The sequence below is a fragment of the Cynoglossus semilaevis genome, chromosome 4, assembly GCF_000523025.1.
Source record: "Cynoglossus semilaevis isolate Cse_v1.0 chromosome 4, Cse_v1.0, whole genome shotgun sequence".
NCBI lineage: Eukaryota > Metazoa > Chordata > Actinopteri > Pleuronectiformes > Cynoglossidae > Cynoglossus > Cynoglossus semilaevis.
The window spans coordinates 4,115,791-4,136,883 of NC_024310.1; the positions used below are offsets into that span (position 1 = coordinate 4,115,791).

Genomic DNA, 21,093 nt, shown 5'->3' on the forward strand with positions numbered 1-21,093 from the left:
AACATGTTTGAACACTGCATTTACATGTTTTTCTTTTCTATTTTATTTCTCTGACGTACGTTGATATTTTTGTTTCCAGGTTCCTAAAATGAGACTGAAAAGGTCAACATCGCGTGGTCCTGATCTCTGTGCTGAGGTGGCTCCTCCTTGACCTGTGTGCCTTCCGCCCTGTGCTGCCAGGCTCACAGTTCATCAAGAGGTCCAGTGAGAGAGAGAGCATGAGTGACGAGCAACCCGGCAAGCCCTCCGCCCTCCCCCATCCTCTTCTCCCCCCCACCCCCTACCCTGATGCGCCTTTTGTTTGGTGCCTAATGACAGCTGTGATGGAACCGTCATGCTCTGTGGTCACATGGGCCTACAACAAGGCCTTCTCTGCTGCTGCTGCTGCTGCTGCTGCTGCTGCTTCACCACTGTGTCTCTGTTGCTGCTCTCTACATCCACTCTGTGCTGCAGGGGGCTCTGCCTCTTGTCTGCACTGAGTATCTGATATAGATATACTGTATATATGTGTGTATATATATGTGTATATATATACATATACAGTACATTTAATTGTATATGTGTACATATATGTCTATTTATATATACTGTATATAGATATATACACAACATATACTGTATGTATATATATATATACAGCATATATATATATATATACATATATACATACATATATATATATGTATATGATTGTGTGTTTAAAAATATCATTTTCCCTGGCCCAGAAATTGTCTGGAGGGTTCATTGGAAGCGTGCAGCTGGGTGCGTTTCCTGCTGTTTGCCTGAACACATACCCTCATTGGGAGACGGTGGGCAGCTCTACCTATTAAAATGTAAATTCCTTTTCGGTTACGTGGTGGCAGCAGCAGCAGCAGCAGCAGCACAAGTGACAGCAAGCCCAGACTAGGATGCAGCGGATAGGAGAAGGTGAAGATGGTGTGTAAGAAGTGTGTGCACCCCACAGGCAGGACCTGTCTTTTACCAAACAGTGGCTCCCATATGGAGGCAGTATACTGTTTATATATGACTGTGTGATATGCACCACTGGCTTGGCTTTTCAGTCGATTTAAGGCTAGAAACAACAGGCGACTGGGCTGTCCCTCTGATCTAAGCTTGGTATAATAATGGCTGTCAGTTTGTGGACTTTTTTAGAAAACAGGATTTTTTCTTTTAATTGCAGGTTAAGGAAACGAAGCATTCTGTTCTACGTCAAGAGAAAATAATCTGTTTATCTTTTAGAAGTTTTGAGTAATGACGTAAAATACTTGTATTTATTATTGTGTTAGATTTGAGAGGTATTTTAAAATAATATGCGAAGATTATATATTATCTTACGCTCTGTGTCTCTCTGTGCCTACAAAATATGATATATATGTATCATATATAAATATAGATTCTATATATGTAAAGTAAACTATAACTTTTTTAGGTGAAGGAAATGAAAATATTTTCATTTATATTGCATATATGTTGTACATATATAGTCATTGACATTGTGTTTTTCTCTGCTAACATTTTCAATTTCACTTACCTCTCAATTTTATTAGATTTCCATTAATATACTCAGACATGCTGAGGCACTCATCATAGAAAATATTTTTGTAACTTATTATGCAGCCGTCATGTTTAGTATGAGCCACTCGTCCATCTAAATGAACGCACAATGACTAACTGTCATAAGTAATACGGTACTTTTGAAGACAAAATCAATACACAAAATTAACACAATCTTATATAAACATGCGCGCCGTTCCTTCTCTGGCGTCACAGTAACTGGATCACACTGTGTCCCAGGTCCGTGTTCATGTCCAAAGGCATGCAGTATATAATACAAAGTAATGTAAAATGATGACTTTTTGTGCAGAAGAGGTGCGCGCTTTGCCAAGCACTGTGGGTGACGTTGCACTTTTGCACCACTAGATGGAGCTGTGCTCATGCTGTAGACAGCTGAAGGAGACACGCTACAGAGTCCACTCTCAAACTCTCCTTCTCCATGTTGTCCAATGTGCTGAAGAGCAGAGACACAGCTGGCTGCTCCTGCTGTGGGTGACCACTCCAGAGCGTGTATTGCGTCACTTTGTTGTTTCACAAAATGAAGAAAATTAAAGGAATAAAATGTGCATTATATTTGAATCCTTCAAACTCCGGTCCTTCGCAGCATCTTTGAAACACTGTCGAGAAAATTGGGTTTTATCGGAGACTTTGATCGCAGAGCTCGGATGGTGCTGAGTCTTGTATTAGAAGCTCGTTATTCCCTGCAACAGAAAGACTGTGGAGGAATTCACTTGATGCTGTCTATTGTGTGACAATAGGTGGAATTGATTTAGCAGTTACAGGCTAGATTTATGCAGGGCCCCAACGCCAGTCTAATGTCTGTTGCACTCATGCAGCCTGTGTCCCACTGCTGCCTCTGAAGGTAATAAAAAAACCCCTGATATTTCTGTGCTCTGTCAAAGGATTTGGAAGAAGTCTCACGTCTGCACCTGTTAACTTGAGGCAAATTTGGATTATAGCTTTTTAAGAATTGTTCATAAATCACATGTAAATGTCAGGTGTTTTTGTGGTGCTATCTAAACTCACTTTTATGAGTAAAGGCATGTACTGTATAAGTATAATATACTATATAATATATTATTACCACAAGAAATAAAAAAAAATGTTTGTGATAAAAATTATAAGGGGATTGTGAAAAAAAGAACAAAATTCTGATCTCGTAGGCCTTCAGTACTGATAATCCTGGCTCACTGACTGTGAATAACTCTAAAGTTTCCTTTCAGATCTGACTGTACTAGACTCTGATTTATAAGTTAAGACTTTGCACATTAAAAATATATAAAAAAACTTTCGGATTCTTTGAATGCCGTAAAACTGACTTACTTTAATTATTACTTTTAGGAAATACCTGTTCCTAGAGTCGAGATACATAAATTCAGTTTCTACCACTTTTTGGGTGAAGCTGGAGCCAATCCAGTCATCATCTGATTCAGGTGCCCGTCACTGGACAGTTGGCCTGTCCATAAAAGAGCCACATATAGATACAAACAACAATTTAGAGGATAAATCTACCATAACACTGTACGTCTTTGTAGTAGGGAAATGTACTACTTGGAGTAAACCTACATTATGTATAAGCAGAGAGAACAATGTGATATAATGTTGCATTTTTGACCACCACATGAATACTGTAGGTGTTACTGTCAGATTACCGATAATTATAACAAGCAATAACGAAAGGAAGTCTATGAAATCAATTGCAGCACTAATTGAGTTGATATAGTGATGTGTGCACCGTTGCTCAACAGCGCCCTCCTCTACAGGTAACAGGTGAACGTGATTGGTGACGGTCAACGGCTGACGTGCTCCAGGTAAACGGCTGTGCTGCAGCGCTCTTTACAAACTCTGTGTATTGTTGTCGGTGTGTTAATGGTGTGTGAGATATGACTCTTTGGAATAAATACCAATGTTTTGCATGAGTCTTGTTTTTTTGTTTTTGTTTTTGTTTTTCTTACGGATATACGACACCGGTTGGTGTAACTGGCTAACTGAGTAGCTGTTACGTGTTCACCCACCTTTGTGACATACTGGCTAACTGACTAGCTGTTGCGTGTTCACCCACCTTTGTGACGTCGTATTTTCTCAGCAAACAACCGTTTTCCAAATGAAGGCTTCACATAGTGCAGTGAATTTTACAAATGTTTTAGCTTTGCATATAAACTCTACCAGCCAAATTTAGTTTCTTTTCATCTCAGTTTTTAGACATCACATGCAAAAAATGCACATTACTACCTTAATGTATATATAAAGTTAATGCATCAATAGACAAAACATTTTTCATCTCCATGTAAATTTTCCTTTTTAAATTTGAATTCTTAGCTTGGTCTTTTCACCAGGACACAACCTCTTTCTTTGCATTGTCCGATAAAATCAAGTTACATTAAAATGATAAAATAAATACATTTATTTTGGTGGAAAATTGTGCTAGATCACAACCAATGTTTAAACGTTTAACGTTTAATTTAAGAAAATACGTTATGTAAAACTTTGTGTGACGCCCGAGAGAATAACGTGTTTTTAATTAATAAAATCAGACCAGAGAATAACGTGTTTTTAATTAATAAAGCCAGATGCTTTTACATCATGAAACTCTTTCTGAGAAGGTTTTATTTACTATAGTATGTGTCCTTGCTTTAAATGAGCTGAACATTGTTTACATTTAAACCACTGATGTAGTGATGAAGTAGTGAACAGTTTGGTACTTATTGAGTCTTCTTGGATGTGTGATAGCACAGTTAGGTACGTACAGTAGGTAGTGTACCTTCATGGCAGTGGTTCTGTCAGAGGACCTTGAAGAACTCCCCACCTGGATGTAGTTTTCAATTCAGCGTGTAATTGCTCCTCTTCGCTCCAAAGTGAGAGATTTAAGAGTTAAAAAAAATTGCCCATCATCCATTTTCGATAAAAATGAATTCCGCATTCGAACCAATTGTCAGACTATGTGTAATTTAAGTGACTGCCCCAAATGTCTCTTAAGTAACGAAATGTCATTTTGTGCCTGTTGTTAGGGAACACAGCACAAAGACTCTCATTCTGTCTGAAATGGCACATTTAGCTGCAATAAGGGCTGGATTGAAGAAGAAGACCGGAGTCTGGATGACGGTAGGACCTTTTCAAACCCAAGTCAAATATCATTGTCTGACTCTCCTTGGTTTTCTTCACCAAATACTGCTGTTAGTAGTGATTGAAAATCCATGAGGACCACTGTAAAAGCACCAAGAGAGCCCTTGAAAAATGATATTAAAATTGTCTCTGTTCTTCTTATCAAAATGTTTTATCTGACATGTTCACCGCTTTGACTGCTGGCTCTGTGTTTCCACTGGGAAAAAAACAAAACAAAACACTGGAGGTAGTGCATGGACAATTTCACTTTCTTTTAAAATGGCCAGGACCGAAGCAGTTACAATAGACAGTTGAAGGCAATCAGAGGCTGGAAGCATCAGCTTTGTCCTCATCTCTTCTTGTTGTGCTGTGTGTTTAGAGACACACTGTACCGGATTGGTCATCCTGTGGATTATTGCACTTTGTAATTGTTTCGGTTGTTTGTTTGTACAGTATTCGGAAAAAAAAAAGAAAATGTAATGTGAAAACTGTTACTGTGCTTTTTGAATCAGTTCCACTCGCAGTGATGAGCGCGATGACGACGGTAAGAAGAGAGTCTACTGTTGTATGTCCCAGAACTAATTATTAATACATTGTTGGGGAAGTCTGTATCAAACAAGTGTCACTGAAGTAGCTCTCAGTTTCAGAGAGGTTGGTGACCCCTGATCATATACTCCCGTCACGTATGAACTAGTCTTTTTGAATAAATGTAAATTACATTCATTTTTATTGCTGACTGTTGGAAGCAGCTCTATTTAAAGGATCAATTAAGAGACTAATGGAACATAGATTTTTACTGAAAATTTTAGTGTTGGATATTGTAACTATAAAATGAAACATTATTCATGTCAAGTAGATTCGTATTAGATACATGGCTTTCCTTTGTTCTAAATACATTGACGAAACATTTGAGGGTGTCAAAATCTTGTAATGCATAAAAGAGAAAAACAAAGAACCTTAACGTTTTGGTCATAATCCGCAACTGCTTTGAGCTCAGGAGCGAAGCCTGTAAAACTTTTACATGGTGTGAATTTCACACACTGAGAAAAACATCTTACTTTCTTGTTGAGAACAGCTATAAGCTTTAAATAGCTGCATTTGTTGGCGCAGTTGGACCTGTATGTGGCGTTGTTACGGAATAATCCCGGCTCCCCTCATGAAACGGGAATAAACCCTGCTCCTTCCTTACAGTTGATGCATGCATATGAATCTGTCATTAGTCCCCCCTTGTTCTTCAAGGGGGGAGAAAGATGGAGAAGGATGAAATGACGAGGCGAGCCACCACACACGAAGCGTAGTTAAACACCTTGTGATTTATGGAGCTTTAATTTGGTGGAGGCCCATCCATTGTTTTGTAGCTTGTGGCGTGGCCGACTGCCCCGCTGACAGCAATTTCCAGCTATAGTCGGGAAGGATTGTGTATCTCGAGCTAATGGCATCTTCTTACCCCCTGACTCTGGAGGAGGAATTATGCATGTCAGGGCGTAAGGAGATGAAAATGAAAGTTAGCATCTGAAATCAAGGAGGAAGATTGTGGAGAACCGAGAGACAAACACGCTTATGCTTTAGGTGTACTGTCTTTGGATTAGAAAGGTACAGGACCGACACTTAGGGAATTGATGCTTTATCAGAGGACTCCCCCTCCTCCCTCCTCACTTACCCACATTCACCTCACTATAACCTCTCTTGCTGATGGAAGTAGACAATTGAGTCTATATCTCTTTGATTGCTATCACACATGTTTACTATCTGGCGGCTCCATGCACCCACCTTCCAACCTCAGGAAGTTCAAAGGGTGCAACCTGCTCTTAATACATTTGGCTCCTGGTCACCGTTTGGACATCTGCTCCTTCTTTGCTTCTTGCGGTCACATTTTCTTTTCTTTTAGAATTTGTGTCTTTGTCGAAGTTTACTTCTTACTGTGTTGTGCAATCAGTTCCAAGAGCAGTGAGCCATCAGGGTGGAACTTCACTGTTAGTGAAGAGAAGTACATTTGAATTAGCCACCCATTGGATGCATTTATATAAAATACAACAGTTGGATTTTGAAATTTAAATTTAACATCTTGATACGTTTTGGCCAAATCCTTTCCGACAGTCCAGTCTCTTAGGCTTTCTTCTAGAATTTAAACCTATTTTCCCTCAGTGGTTGTTTGAAATATTATAATGACACAACCAAAGTGAATGCTTCAGTAGCTAACATTGTTAATGGCGGATGAAGGACGCCGCACCTTCCCTTGTCCTCGTTTGTAAAAAATAGTAGCTTGTCTTACGTCTTATTCTTTAAAGCATACAGAAAAACTGAAATTTGAATATGACCTTCTCCCTTAGCTGTACTGAGACAATGAGGTGGAGCTGATGAAATTATGCTTTCCATGACGGCTCATGAGTCTGTCCATTTCCATACCTTTCACCTCAGGAGCTGAGCTCTGAATGTCTCTGATGTCCATATTACTTCATAAAAAAACACTTTTTTATTAACAGGTTAGAATAACATTCAAGAGCAAATGACTCTGAAATGTGGAACTTGATGTTTCTTTTTTTTTTCTTCACATTTTCTCTCCTCACACCACATATTTGATTTAGCTACCTCTCAATAGTAATTCACTTTGATATGCTTTTCCACATAAACAAAGCTATGTGGCTGGAAGCAAGCTGCTGGCCAATGGAGTGTGTCGGCCATAAGAATCCATATCGCCACAGCTACAGAGCACTGTCTCCACCAAAATGAAAACAGTGTCATCAGCATTAGGGGAAGGGGCATGTCTGCACTGATAGCCCTCACTGCATGTGTGTGATTGTGTGTGTGTAAGTAGAAGTGATGGGGGTGGGAATGATTGTCTGTGTTTACTGAACTGTGTGTTTGTGTGAATCTGTCTGTGCATTCATGCTGACTGGTCTCATGATGGGGAGGCTGTGTGGTGTGGACTGGTGCTCAAAGTGCACTCCACTAGATACAGTAGGGGACAGTGTGTGTGTATGTGTGTATGTGACATGCAGCTCACCTTCAGGCCTGCTTTGCTAGAGGTTATTCTTGTTTTGTTTGTGTGTGTGTTTATATTTGGAGTAGGAAGTAAACTGACAGTGGAAAACAGCAGTGGATGAATTAATGGTCGCCTGCTTAAAGTACTGTCCATTGTTAACAATTGTCCTGCAAATTGGGCTTCATGGTGGCGTCGTGGTTTTTTGGATGGCCTTCTAGAACGACATAGAGAGTGTGAATCTTGAATGCTGGTTGGTCCCAGTATGTGTACCTGTGATTGATAAGAATTTTCCAGTTTATCAATATATCAACAATTGGCACGTGTCGCCAACATAATTAAAAGTGCCCTTAAAAAATAATGAGTTCAGAAATGGACATGTTAACATGTGATATACTGGTAACCTTTGCAGAGTGAGTACAGACTCTTACTTTCAGCTCAATGTGTAAACTTCCACAGGAAATGAATGAACAAAACAAAAAAAATTACTAAAACAGTTAGTTGCGTGTAGTTGGCGTGCTGGACTTGGAATTGTTAAATGTGTTTCTCGTCATTCAAATTGTGTGATTACAGAGAGAATATTTAAATATTATATCAATGTGAAATGCATTGATCGCCCACAGCACAGAAACAGCTAATTATAAAAATGATGTGATTTTATTTGTTAATTTATTTATCAATGTTTCAACTCTGCATAAATATAAATATTCTCTTCATATCTACATTCTTCAACGTTGGTAGAGACATATATTTATAGCTCAACGTGAACGCCTGTGCCAGTGGTTAGCTCTCATAAATTGTATTTATGTGACAACAGAATCACATAGCCTACTGAACAGCTACAACAGATAATGCAGGTATTGATTGGAATACTGTGTTGAAGGAGAGTTTTTTTTCCTACATTGTACATCATGAGGTTCCTGGGGAATATAAACTGTCTACATCCAGTCTTATCAGGCTTCATCCAGTCATCCGCAGTCCTTATTTGGAGTTCGGGTCCATGGAGGGTCTGTAGCTGCAGCTGGAATCTTTCCTCTTCCTGTTGTAAATGGGCACAGTGAAAGAAGTGCAGTAGTCGGAGAAAAACCACTTAACAACTGTACTCCATCCTATCTTACACCCACTCACCCAAATCCTTCGACACACTGTCTTTTTCAGGGAGGTCGGGCGGTTGATATACACTGGCATAGCACAGTACACAGCCAACCGATGATAAAACTCTTTACATTTTTCGGGCTGTTTAAAAAAAGGTTTTGGAAAGGATGTGCAGAAGAAGCCCTAATTCCCTTATCACTTTGTACATGTATGCTATTATGTCTTATAACACTATTTTAAGTTGCATTAGGCACCCAGGCAACCCCCTCAGCCCTACAAAAGGAAAATCTTCAATGGGAAGGCCCAAACCATGGTTTATAAAAGCTTCTGTAAAAAGCCCCACATTTTTTAAAAGTGTGCCACCTCCAAGCGAGCTAAAAGCACTGATCCCAGCTGAGTGTGTGTTTGCAAGACGTCCAGAATTAATCCTGAGCAATTTTTCTGCACCACTTGTGCCTGTGATAAAGAAAGCCTGAGCATTCAAATGGGCAGGGTCCCTTGTGGCATTAAGTTCTTACCATATTGGGCTGCAGTCAGGCCTGCAGTGTGAAGACTGGAGGGACGGGGCCTAACCACTGAGCCTTGCTAGGCTTAAAAGTCTATGCCTCTATATCTCTAGCTCCCTCTCAGCCACTTTTTTTTTTTTTACCCCCAAACCAATCTTCCTATCTCTCAGATAGGACGACACATGTTTTGTCACAGGGGAGGGAGGAAGTGGTTCCCTCATGCAATCAATACCAAGGTATAATATGTTTTTTTTTATTGTGTTCTTCAAACCTTGATACCTGGAATAAACTAATTAAAGTTGAATTAGTTCAAGTATTATCTGCCGAGGTCCGTTAAGGCTTTTGCAACTCGGCTGCCCTTCTTCAATTTCACAGCTTACCTCACCAATTTGAAGCTATTATTGCGTTCACCGTGGCTGTACTTGTAACCTCCAAGACCACTGACCTGCTGACTGTTTCAGTCATATCAAATCCACACAGTGCAAGCTTTGTTTATACCTAGACAAATCCAGTACTACATATGGTCTTGACACCGACGGAGAAACGGTGTTGATTCATTTTATTATCATCAGCTGGATAATTGGGTGCCGTCAAATTTTGCATTCAATAATCGCCATTGGGGCGTAGGGTTCTGTCATGCTTGACATTAAGGAACAACAAAGATGTGTGTTGAGATGACAACACAATTGTCTGAGGCTGTAAATGACCAAATGATGATCTCAGTCAACGTTGTTGCTCTGCCACTGATGTAGAATGGTAACAGTGGGAGTGTTTGCTCTTCTTTAAATGTCTCTGTTTTGTATAATGAATCTTCTTCACAAATGATCAAAAAAATCAGATGAGCAGTGTTTTACTAAACCTTGAATGTTAAATTTATTTAATTTAAGTATTAAATAAAATGCACTTTTAAATGACAGAATCCCAGTTACTAGTTGGAGCTCTTCAGCATAGATTTTCTTTTTAACTGTAATGGTAAATTGACGGAACATGAAAGTTAAAAGTTAAAAGTTTGAACCTGAACAGGAGCGTTGTGGTGCAGAGATGGGATTTGTGCATTCATGGCTACAGTGTCTATATTTCCGGGCATTGTGGAGACTTATGGCTTGACGTTTCCAGTGCTGGATCTAGAATGTAATCACGGCAGCCCTTCATACATGCCTCGGCTCCATAAGCCACAGTTTCCACAGATAGTTGATCGAAGGCCTGAGAGCCAGTGAGGGATTGAGTCTTGGCCTGGCTGTGATAGATAGACCTCTTTATTCAGACGAGAAGAAAAAAGGAAGACGGGGGGGTGGAGCTGTGTGGAAAATCAGCAGAGGCCAGAGAAGAGAGAAGAGGCGGCATTGCAGCTGAGGTGAAGGGGTTTTGGAGAGCAGGCACAATGGCCTATCACAGACAACCTGCCGCTGCAACAATCACAGCGGTGGAGAATGGAGAGATGCAATGGCGCTCAACCAGACAGAAACGTATAAAACTCTTCAGCCAGCCCTATTATACCCACTGTAATAAAGCCCAATAGTCTGATAGCGCCTCTCCTCTCACTTTCAAGCTATAAAAGTTACCCCTGAATGCTGCAACCGCTGCAGGAAATTTATGTCACGCTGTTTATTTGTCCTTCCACACACTTGGTAAAGAATTGGCTCTCTTTTAATGCCGTTGGAGTGTAGGGTGGCTCCAAACAGAGGCTGAGTTTTTTTTTTCCATTGTTGTCTGCAAAGAAAAAAAAAACCTTTCCCGTTCTATATCAATAGAATGACTGAAAATTTTACAATGACTCGCATCACATCAGGTTTATAACACCAATGATAAAAATGTGTAGAAGAAAGAAAAGAAAAAAGTGGTATTTCTGTGAAAGGAGCCAAGTCAGAACAGAACAGTCGCCTTTCATTTGGAGCTGCTTTACTACATGTTTTGAATTAAATATTTAATTAGGACACAGACCCACCATCAGACTTAGTAAAATATAATTAAAATCAGATTTCTATAACTACAAAAAATATTAACGTTAATATTGTGAGTAAACTCACAGTAAACTGCAAAAATATGCAATGCCTTCTGTTGTCATCTCAACATTGAACTGACGTTAATATTGTGAGTAAACTGACAAAATGTGGGCCATTTTGCAGTCAGGGTGTAAATGCCGGAGCTGAGTGTGAGGGTCAACAAAGGACAGAAGGACAACTGGAAGATTCAAACAAAGTACGGCAGTGAGACCTGCTTAGATGGAAGATTTGAAGACGGTAGAACTTCAGTCTTTAAGACTGAGCTTGAAGTGGCACAGCTGAACACACCAATGTTTTTTACAAGGAAGTACCAATGAGGACAGGTTTAGAAATGACATAATCAGAGTGACAGATAAGTTGCAGAAACATGTGTTGAGGGGAGATAGTGGAAATATTGAGCAGACGATGCTGGAGATGGAGCTGCCGGTTAAGAGAAAAATGTGAAGATCCTACATCCATTCATGGAGGTAGAAAAGGGTCATGGAGGTGGTGGGTGTAGCAGTGCAGTCAAGAAGACAAGCGACAGGAAAAGTGGAGACAGAAATATTGGGCTCCATCAAGCTGAGAGTTTAGTGGAGGCACTTTCAACCCTGCTGGTTGGGCTTCACATGTACATTGAACCAATTTTCCACCTTCAGAGGTGAGGACTCAGCGTTGACCATCCATATGAATACATCTGAGGTCATTGTACAGACCAGTGTTTGTTTATATGACGAGAAGTATAAACATCACTCTTCATACTATAGTGACTGGAAGAAAATATACCTAATCCTACACAATTTCATATTGATTAGCACTGGCATTCTTTAAGCAATATGGTTACGGACTAATAATAGTTGGCAATGTCCACCTTATTGACTTGTATTTTCTTAGTTGACTGACCCCCTCTCCTGGATGTAAATGTTGTTTAATTAAAACATCCTGTAACCGATGAGGAAGAAACTGCATCTGAACTCCAACACACAACAACACAGTGAGAGAAACCTCCTCCATATTTATTGATGTGGGTTAACACAGATCACTGATCATGCACTGCATCGAAAAGCATGTTTTGCAACGTCAGCTTCCCCTGTAGACAAAAGCTGAGGAGAGGGATCGGCATCTGCATGAGAAAAGCCCGCTACTGCTGCTGCAGCATCTCCTCCTCCCTGTTACCCCATCACTCCCCACCCTTAGACTCCCTCCCTTCCCTGCTGGCTGATAGAGGACTCCACCTGAATGACATTTACAAATTACCAGGCCCAGAGTGCTTGGTCCCCTGACCCATGAGCCTCTGCTCAGCACCCGGAGAGACTTGCTGGCGTTTTGTCATATAATTACTGCAAATCCTCTGAAAGTAGTCCCCTTACACCTACCCCCAACACACGCAGATGCACACACACATAACACGCAGACAGATGCATGTTGCTGCATAAGACCAAAACTGGCACTGTTGAATGTTAAGGTTTGACGAGCCGTTACCTGAGTGTCTGTCATCCATCCTGGAATCCTGTCCACTGAAAACTAAAGTAGAAAAAAAAGAGAAGAAAATTTGGACAACATTTGACGTAAAATTCAGTATATATTTAACATGTCATAACTATTTGAGTTCTGTCTGGATTTTTACTGGACCCACAGCACCAATGTGATCTTATAACGTGTGTGTATGATGTCTGCACATAAAGTTTATTTTGGGCTGGTATGATGTCTGCACATAAAGTTTATTTCAGGCTGCTGTAAAGCAGTTGTTTTGTGTGCTATAACTGCTGTAAAACAGTTGTTTTGTGTTTTTCCTACTGCTGTGGTTTGGTAGTTAAGAACAATAAAGAAAACGTGTTGGTGAGACTAGTTTAACCTGGAGTTTATTTTAATGTTCTATAATTCAATTGGTAAAACCTGAATATTCAGGTCACAGTGATTGAACCTTGAGAGGACAATCCATGCTAAACGCTTGAGTACAGTCTGATCATTGCTTTAAGTAAATAGTCTGTTAAATGCCATTCTTTTTCAAAAATATTGTACATTTTTCCAGTTCTCTGTTGATCACAGGCAGCAGATTTATCTGTACAGCTCGTTAAGAGTTCAATTAAATACTAAGTATTTATTTAATGTTTCTTGTAAATCAGAGTTATACAGCGTTACACTGACATAATATACACAGATTTGATGTCCCTCAAAGAGTTAAAAAAAAAAAAAAAAAAAAAGATTACCATAATGTAATTAAACAACTTTAAAGTGCATATTTTATCTCATGTTGTTCAACGAAACGGCTCTTATTTCGCAGCTGCTGCCAACTGGACCATGAAGGTCAGCTGTCTGCCCTCAAACACATGTACAAAATGTAAAATAAGGATCTTTTTTTCCTGGCTTCCTCCTCGTGTCCCACCGTCCCTTCTCTTCTTCATCACTGATCCCACTACAAACACATTCACTGATTCTAGCTTGTGTGTGTGTGTGTGTGTGTGTGTGTGTGTGTCGTGCAAGCCTGCATGCACTTGTATTGACACGTGTCGATTTCATGGTTGGATTACTATTCTTCAGATGGCCTACATGATTCTTTGATTCAACACTGTTACCAAACAGTCGATCTGTCTTACAATCTCTACTCTATCACTGCTAAAATGTGAAGAAAAAAAAACAGACTTGATGGAATATAAAACGAAAGTGAAAAAAAAAAACAGACTTGATGGAATAGAATACAAAAGTATTTTCACGGTATATAATACAAATATTTATAATTTAAATTTCAAAATTTGTCAACTTGTAAGGAAAAACATGTTTGGTGTTTCAAAAAAACAAGTACAGTCATATAATTGGAAATAAATAAATATATGTTTAAACATACTGTAATATAAAATTACACAAAATAACTAGGCTTGTAGATATACACTGTAGGTCTCCACAGAGAGGTAAACTTCAGGAATAAATGACAGATTCTGGGTTGTTTTATTCAAAGTTGAAGCAAATGATGAGACTTTGGCAGCAGCGCTGCATCTTTGTCTAACTTTCTCTCACCTTTTGTCCCCGTCTGCCCCAGTCTATGTCACGCTGCCGCACACATGCTTTGCACCTAGTATTTAAGTCTATTCACTATCCCCCTGAATGAGATCTGCCGCCAAAGAGAGTAAACAATGCCTGGCAGAGAGGCTGAGGGGCATACAGAAAGGACGATTCACTCCCTTCTATTAGCTCTTGTCTGACTCTGAAGGGATTGTAGCCATCACAGTGGAGGATGCTGGGATAGCCTGCCTGAGCTGACAGGCTTTGCCTCCACTCTGGGCTGCAGGGTTCAAGTTGTTTTTGTTTTTTTTTTTCTTTTTGCACATCAACCTATTGTCATCTTTTTTGTTATTCATCTCAGTTGTGAGGACATGGGGATCAGGAGTTTACAGCAGACTAATGTGGTCTTAAATTGTCTCTCTCTTTTTTTTATATGTTAAGATGTAAATGATTTAAATCCAAACTATTTTCTTTACGTGGTTATTTTGTGAACATTGATGATTTGATTATATATATAAACATTCCATGTTGATCAGTATTGGCTACCGCTGCATGTTGTCACATGTTAATGTGCTGTTACTCTACGTGTTATGTAATTGCAAAATTGTTGCCATTTTTGACGACCCTTCCCTACCTTTTAATCTCTTACCTTTTCTCGCCTATAAACAACACAGATGCTGCACGCAGAAAAACTTGTGTGATGCTGCGGTTGAGGGGAAAGCTGTGTTGATCAAGGGGAGGACAGAAAAAATTTTAGTGGCGACAGGAGAGGAAGAGCAGAGGAGGAAAACCTAATATGAAAATGAAATTGTAAATATGCTGAGGAGGGGTGTAAGAGGAGGAGGAGGAGGAGATGGAGGGCAGTGGTTAGCAGTTTTTCAAGCCGGCCGTAATCCTCCCTCTGCAGGGACCAGATAGTGATCGCAAACAGGAGGCCTGACACCGCACCTCCTTTGAAATGCAGAGCAGCACTGCTGTAAATCTGGGAAGCGCCCTGGTGCTGCCAGTAGATGACACATGGCACTCAGACCTACACTGACCTTGCAGGTGCAGCAGTGCAACCAAAGTTAATTTGCATATTGACATAATTCTGATTTAGGGAACGGCTAAAAAAAAAAGTCACTTGTTAAAACTGTGAAGCCATTTAAATCGTGTTTTCCCATTGAGGCTGAATCACCGTTTAGACTTTACACTGAATATTTGGTATTTAAAATGAAAAGCCATTAACAACCATTACATACCAGTTACCTTATGACACTTGTTTGAGGTTTATTGCAGTTGTAAAGCGTGTTGTGTTCGTGAAGATAACAAAATTATGTGGTCAACATCAGTTAGGGGTCTTTAACCGAGGTCCTCGAAGGAGTCCTAGAGGATGGCTCCTTATGTTTGTTACTTGTTGACTCATGAGACGATTTCACAAACAATAACATAGTTAACATTTATATGGATAGGTATGTGATCATCATTTAAAACCTTAGTATTTGGTGCAATGTAATAGGGTTTGGCTTGGGTACTAGAAGTAGGACTGTCAAACTAAAATATTGAATTTGATGAAAGTGACCTGGTAGCTGTGGATTAATCACGACTAACCGCGGTGCCACTAAGGAAAAAATACATGAAAGAATTGTTTGCTAAATAAAAGAAGCCCAGTATGCTAATAAGGATGTAGCTTGGACCTGATCCCTTTCCACCTTGCCTCTACCATTCTCCATTCCAACACTACCATTTGCCAGCAGCTCACACATATAGATGAAAAGTGACATCATGATTGTGTGTGGGGCCCAGCTACGCTTAGATGAGGGTGTCACTTCTGCCTAGCCTGATTGCCACATTCGGCGGGCACAGCAGGGAGGAGTTAAATTGAGGGAGAAAAGGTCGGGAGCCAGTGGTCATCTGCCCTCCCTCTTTCTCCCCCAAATTACTTGTTCTCCAGGAGGGGAATGAAAACAGACAGGGCCCAGGCTGGGGCACCTGGAGCCTGGAAGATGATCTGTGGGGCCAACGCAGCTCGTGGGGGAGGAAACGTAATGGGGATGGGGTGGAAAATAAAAGTGAAGGAGAATGGGTTGGATGGTGATGCTTGGTTGGAGTAGGGTGTTTTAGGTGTGTGTGTGTGTGTGTGTGTGTGTCTGTGAATGAGAGAAATAGAAGCTGGTAAAGGTGTCAGACACAAGCAATCGTATAAAACAGGCAACGCTGTTGTTGGAAAAGACAGAGGGTCAAGGGAAGAGTGAGGCTTAGAACATCTGAATGTAGGGTGAAGGTTTCATTTCCTGTGTGTGTCTGTGTTTGAGTGGAGTGGAAGACAAAATGTTCACAGTTACATGAACAGATATGATACTCGAGAAAAAAATTGCTTCATATTACCCACATACCCGCTGCTGTTTTTCTCAATATGACAACATAACAGTTTATGTTACAGCTTTTCATGTCACTTCCTCTTCAGATGACGTTGTGTCGTTGATCGATCTTTTATGTTACAGCTTTTCATGTCACTTCTTCTTCAGACAGATGACGTTGTGTCGTTGATCGATCCGACCTATGCATTCTTTGGTCACGTGATCCATCTTCAGACCATGTCGACTGAATGATGCTAATCTTTCTTTATTTGCTTTGGTTCATTGTTATCTGTGTGTTGTTGTTGCTCACTGCTTTCAGATTTGTTTAAAACTCAAAGCATTACATCTTCGAAAAAAACCTACCAGTCCAGTTGTTCTTGATGTACTTGACCTGAACGACTGAAGTCGACAAAATTAGATTCTTCTCAACATTACTGAAGAAGAAAAACAAAAACATGAATTTTGTGACTGTGTGACTAATATGAAAGTTATTATTATACTATGTCTGAAACAGTGACACATTCCACTCCACACTGTCTACTGCAGTGGTGGAGGAACCCCCAAGAATGAATCCGCTGTCCCCTCCTACCCCCATCAGGGGACGCTGTGGAACAGCTCCAGTCCATGACATCACTCCACCGTGATGTGCTTCACTTCATATACAGTGTGACACATCTGACAGCCTCTTGTGGCGTGTCAGTCGGAGCCCGTGGGGCCTTATGCAGAACCAGGGGCTCGCAGTACAGAACGATTAACAATGAAATGACTGGCCAATTCTTTCTCTGCACCAGGACAATTAACCTGCTAATAATACAATGAGCACAATATTCCCTCCCCCTTCTCGTTCTCTTTCTCTCTCTCTCCATAACACACACACACACACACACCCGCGTCTCCTTCCCTCAGCTCGTAGACACCAGGCCATAAGAGAGTCATTGGATTAGAGGATGCTAGAAAAGATAGTTTAACGTAATGAACCATAAAGATGAGGACTATTAAAAATGATTTGCAGTGTTCCAGTAGACAGACGAGACGGCAACAGTGACCTAACTTCAGCTGATGGATTGTGTTGTGAAGATTAAAAAAGGGTCAAATATCAAATAGTTAATTTGCACATTCTTAAAAAGCGAGGAGGTGACACGGTACAGCGATCTCTAACCAGTATTATCGTCCCAATATCAGCCATAGACCTACTTACTACCCTTAATACCCCGGTCTGAAGAAGCCAGGCATCAGACCTAAAGTTGAATCATCCACAAATACATGCTTGGTGTCGAAAAGGCTTGAGATTCTTCACTGAAACCAAAACTCCTTCTTGTGTATAAATAACAACATATGTATCCTTCTTGTGTATAAATAACAACATATTTATTGACATAAGTGGGTGGATGGTGGATGGTGGATGGTGGAGGTGTTGGATCTACAGCACAGGTCTTTCTGTGTATGCATTGAAATGCAGTTAAATGTGTGTGTGCTCGTCTTCTATTGGTGTCTCTTGTTGTGATGCAAACCCAGCGCCTCTGCTGTTATTTACCAGAGAGCAATGCAGGCATAAATATAAAGGCCGAGTGGAGCTCCCCCTTTGCCTTCGTCTGCAGACCTCAGTCAATCTCTCAATATCTCTGCGAGCACAGGACCAGATTGAATTTTGCTCTGGAGTCTCCCAGGATGAGAGTGAACGTCACTGGAGGATACTTCCCTTTTTTTTTATACCTCATGCAGTCCTATAGATGCAAGCGTAGATATTTCCCCTCAGATGAGAGCGGGGCCGTCAGGTGCACTGTGGGAATGCTCCGGATTCACTTTAGATTTAAAATCAGTAGTCAACAGTGGGAATTTGCTGATAAATACAAGGAAATCCGTCTGCCATGAAAGGCAGCGTCCTCAAAGAGCAGGAGCGTGTTTTCCAGATTAGTCTTCCTAAAGTTAAAGCCCAATATAGTGATCGTCACACAAAAGGAACAAAGCGCCCAGTTTTTGCCTCTATGTTCTTTGATAATTCCAGAGCTAATTTAACCCTTTGTCAGTCCAGCTTCCACTGTGGCCTATCAGTGTGTGTATGTGGGTGTGTGTGTCCGTGTGTGTGTTTAGGCATGAGTGTGTTCTGTAAGCAGAAAAGAGAAAATAAATATTTACCATCTGTGGTGTGGTGTTTTGTTTCACCCCTTTTCTCTCTCTCTCTCTCTTCCTCTGCTACACAAGATTCCAGCACTTTTTTTTTCCTTTCTTTTTTTTTTTTTTTATCAGCGCTGGAGTTCAGCCATGGGCCTTTTTAATTTTCTGCTTTTGTGTTTTTAGCCGAGATTGACAGGCTGCTCTCTCCCTGGAGCATTGTTCTATTAATCTGTTTAATATGCTACAGAAACATTCGAGTGCCGGAACAGGCAGCTGGGGTAATGGAATCACAGCAGGTAAAGGCAGGCTTGCATATCTGACAACTGGTGAGGGGGCAGAGAGGAGCGCTAGTCAGCCTGGTGCGACGCCGTCACGGTGGCTGAAGCCTCTCTGTGCACCTTAGACTCGTGACCTTGTGTAGTTAGACAAGTGGACAGAGGGTGAGCAAGTGAATGGAAACTGTCCCCTCATATAATGTCTCCACAAATGAAACCCCCCCCATCTCTGGTTCCCCTTTGCCATTGACCATTACTTACCTTCACTGGCATTGGCGCAGATTTTACAAGATGCACAGTCGTGACGACTTCTCACATGCTATCTATGTGCACTGAACCTCAGAGACGTGTGGGTAAGACTAAGGCATGTGTACCGAGGTGACCACCAGCAGAGAACTATACGCTGAGGACAGCAGGTAAATGGGGATGTATAATTGTAAACCCTCCCCCGTCCCCCCTCCTCCCCCGCCACCACCAGCCCCATGCCTTTTCCTCCTCTGCCCCCTCCTGCTGAGGCAATGAGTTGTGGTTTAATTAACTCTGCCTTAATGGGTGCACAGCAAGACGGAAGGGGGTTGGAGGTTGCAGGTTTGCCACATATGGCACTCTGTAACGCCGCTGCCCTCCAGAGATAAGCGAGGAACGGCTCGTGTTACATGTGACAAAAAAAAAGGTCTCCTCCTGACATGCTGGCCCCGATCTACAGACGTGTACAGTGTGCGTGGATGAAGACGATGGTCCACCTTGTACGTAGAAGCCGAGGAGAGAATAGACCGAGCAGAGTGCTAATGACATGCAAGCCAGGCAGGCACATGAATTCATTCTTACAGTCTCTGCCGCCTCGCAGACAAGGTCTAACCTCATTTTATCCTTCATGTAATACGGCGAGTGTAATGTGCTGATACTCTGACTGGGGTTAAGCTTTTGATCAGGCTGTTATCCCAAACTGGCCTGGGGATGAAAAACAAAGGAGTCGCATCTGGATTTTTTGAAAAGCGCGATGACACTAAGAGCAAAGACGTTCTGCCACTGAAAGGATTTGTCACTTTTGCATTTTCCAGAGCTGACAATGATGACCTGTAAAAGGGATAAAAGCCAATGGTTCCCAAATCCTTAACCTAATTTTCCTCAACAAAATAATGTCCTCATTATGCATCTGGTACATGCTTGTTCAGGCCCATGATTGATTTTGTAGGGAGATGAGCATGGCTGTAGAAATCACAGTATAATAAAAAAGGGAGTCGTCTGAGTTTCAACTTTTAATGAGGTGAAACTGTTAATCCACACATCCCATTCCTCTCACACCAACCTGGACGTTGCTGTTATAATACAGTCTTTACCTCCGGACTGCCAGGAAAATTCAGCCACTTGTTATCTCCCACAGTGCCGTTTGCCTTCATTAAAACCACCTCCTTCTGCCTTTATCTCCGCCATGAAACTGAGCCTGTGTATGCCGGCTGCCAAAAAAAGGTCTAGGCGGAAGAGAAATTAGAGATCCTGGTGGAAAATGATTGGAGGAGAGATGTGAAGCAGCGAGGTCCGAGATCAAAGGGAGTCGCCAGTAATTAGAACACACGCTGAAGAAGGCAGACGTTGGCAGAATTCAGGAGTTTTAGCTGGAAAATTACCTGTTGAGCCGTTCAAATGTGAAATGAGAGCCACGTTGCGCTGAAGTGGAGCGACTTAGAGACAAAGCTTCGCAAAGTCAGACTCACCGGTCGCACTGCTTTCCCAAGGCACTGTGACAGACGTTGAAGTGAGGAAATAATCTCACCTATTATCCGACTCCCTCTGTGTGTTTCAAGGCCCCTTTTCTCCCCCACCTGTTTGGGCGAGGATATTATTTTAAATATTCTTTTTTGCTTAAACTTTGTCACTTTTACTAATCAGAGAGACAACATTTTTCAGGCCGGGGACCTCCTGATGGAGAAGGTATTAGGTTACAGAAAAAGGTTAGGGTTCACTTGTTGGATAAATGACCTTAAAACGAGCTTGAAAGGGTGCGCATGTCTGGTAAACAAAAGTCTCATTTTCTCCATTTCCTTTGTTGGATTGCAGGTGTTCTGCATTTTAAGACATTAATATTTAAAAAATGTCATCAAGATGTCTGTCATCTTGAAGATAACAAATTTACAGACACAATAT

General features: G+C 41.1%; 1 long non-coding RNA gene across 5 annotated transcripts in view; it reads left to right on the forward strand.

Moving 5' to 3' along the window:
- Nucleotides 1-717: 717 nt before the first annotated feature.
- The window catches only part of LOC103377736 (uncharacterized), an 85,651-nt gene continuing 65,275 nt past the window's right edge, over nucleotides 718-21,093 (forward strand). For all 5 annotated transcript variants that reach the window (XR_003049597.1, XR_003049596.1, XR_003049595.1 and 2 more), the window contains exons 1-2: nucleotides 718-3,365; nucleotides 4,563-4,656. This is a non-coding gene — a long non-coding RNA (uncharacterized LOC103377736). The remainder of the gene's footprint in view (nucleotides 3,366-4,562; nucleotides 4,657-21,093) is intronic.